At 42.0% G+C, this 1,527-nt stretch overlaps 1 protein-coding gene across 2 annotated transcripts in view; it reads left to right on the top strand.

The window, feature by feature from the left end:
* c5 (complement component 5) overlaps window positions 1-1,527 on the top strand; it is a 36,992-nt gene that overhangs the window by 15,917 nt on the left and 19,548 nt on the right. The window lies entirely within an intron of this gene.

Below are 1,527 nucleotides of genomic sequence, written 5' to 3' on the forward strand. Positions count from 1 at the left end.
TTATTTTCTCCCCCTGAGCTTCAGGACAATGACCACAGGAGGGAGTTAAACCACCTTTAACGTTATTTAACATTAGAAAACTGATGGGATTTGAAATCACTTTTTTTCACAGTGATTTGGAGTTGTTCTTGTTCCCCACAGGGGTTGAATCCATTCTTTTCCTCCTTCTCTTTCTCCCAGTCTTTGTATACTTTTCCCGTATTCACCCACTTTATCCCGGGCATTTATCCTCCAAAAACTCTCTAACCACTCACACATTAGTCGCTACTGCGCGTTTTCCTAACCAGAAAACAACAGACTGCCCTGCTCTGCCCTGATTGGCTGGTACTGTTTCCATCTGGGTCAGAGACAATTAGAAGCAGGAAGTGGGGGGAAATAACGCTGCTGTCTTAGTGTTTATGGGGAAAGGGGCGGGATCGAGCGAGCCGGCAAGGACAGTGTGTACAAGCCCAAATAAGCAACACCACTTTAGTGACAAGCCAAAAAAACCGCAACGCGACTACCAATATCTGTAGGACTTTACAAAAAAACAAGCCCAAAGTCGCTTGTAATAAGCGGACTTGGCAACACTGCAGAAGACTTAAAACTTTCAGACACGTTGCTCACGTCACAGCCACGTCGTCGAGCTCAGTTGGAGGCTGCGCAGTAACGCCTAGCCATCACTGGAAACGTGCTTCTATTTTTCTTCACTGGTCTCCGTCTAGAACAACGGGATCTGTTGGTTCATTTCTTTAACTGTCTATGGACCAGACTTTCTGTACAAATGAAATGTACCATAGCCTGGTAGGACCAGGCTACTGGACTGCTTCCCTGCAGAGAAATGTATTTGTTTATTAGACTGTTGAATCAAAAAAATAAAGTGGCTTTAAATCACTCTGAGTGGTGAAAAGTACTTTGGTACCAAGTTTTTCATCAATTTTGTAAGTGAGCAGCATCTCCATGTAAATAATGACTTGTTACACCCTCAACCAGATTTTTTAAATGTACAGGATTGAGATATGCACGTGGTAGTCCTACGAACTTTCACAACCCATTTTTCTCCTGCTGCATTTAATCAGCTCAGTGTGAAATTTGACTTTTTGTGTGAAAATGGAGAAGGTCAAACATGTTTTTGAAAATCTGCTTGATTGATGGGATTGGATCCAGTTATTGGTTTCCATGTAGTCAACGTGTGCTGAACGATCTATTAGAAACTCCGGTTTGCAGTTTAACGATGGATTTATACTGAAGAAAGCTTAAAACATTTGTGTGTTGTCTTTATGTCTGTGTCTTAATGTTTCACATTTCATTTCACATTTGGAGGCTTTTGCTCTTTGTACTGCTGAATGTCCATGTCCATTACAGACCATAATATTCTGTCATGTCACCATGGTTACACCTTCCTGAACAAGGAGTTAAATTAAAGAGGAGCACAGTGAAGGTTTCATTCCCACCTCCTCTTGTGATGTTCATCCAGTCTGATTGAGATTGAAGTAAAGCTGAATCTGACCGTGTGTGTGTGTGTGTGTGTGTGTGTGTGTGTGTGTG

This window comes from Etheostoma spectabile, chromosome 5 (assembly GCF_008692095.1).
Source record: "Etheostoma spectabile isolate EspeVRDwgs_2016 chromosome 5, UIUC_Espe_1.0, whole genome shotgun sequence".
Classification (NCBI taxonomy): Eukaryota; Metazoa; Chordata; class Actinopteri; order Perciformes; family Percidae; genus Etheostoma; species Etheostoma spectabile.